This window comes from Octopus bimaculoides, chromosome 2 (assembly GCF_001194135.2).
Source record: "Octopus bimaculoides isolate UCB-OBI-ISO-001 chromosome 2, ASM119413v2, whole genome shotgun sequence".
Lineage (NCBI taxonomy): Eukaryota > Metazoa > Mollusca > Cephalopoda > Octopoda > Octopodidae > Octopus > Octopus bimaculoides.
Window position 1 is genome coordinate 89,081,018 of NC_068982.1, and position 467 is coordinate 89,081,484.

Here is a 467-nt window from a genome sequence, read left to right on the forward strand (position 1 = left end):
TATATATATATATATATATATATATGCGCGCGCGCGACATACAGTTCCATACCCACTGACTGCAAGTTTCGGACAGAAGTTTCTAAAGTTGATTTCACAATAACCTCTCCGCCTTTCCATCTCACTTTCTTCTCCACCTAAACCCCATTAATCCGCTCGTCATACTCCCCCATATCCCTCCCATAATCTCCCTCCACCAGCGTGTCCACCTTCCCCTGTTCATATCGTTTCTCATTTTCTATTGCATTCATTCGTTCAATCATATATATTCTTATTGTATCCCCGTTTCTTTCTCCTGTACCTTCTTTCCTACTTCAGACACACCTCTATCTCTATCCCTCTTCTATCTTCTCTCTATATCTCCGTCCTTTCTTCTCTCTATCTCTACTTTCGTCTCCCTCACCCATTCTCTTGTAAATCAGTCTTCTCTCTCTCTCCCTCTCTCCCCCTCTCTCTCTCTCTCTCCC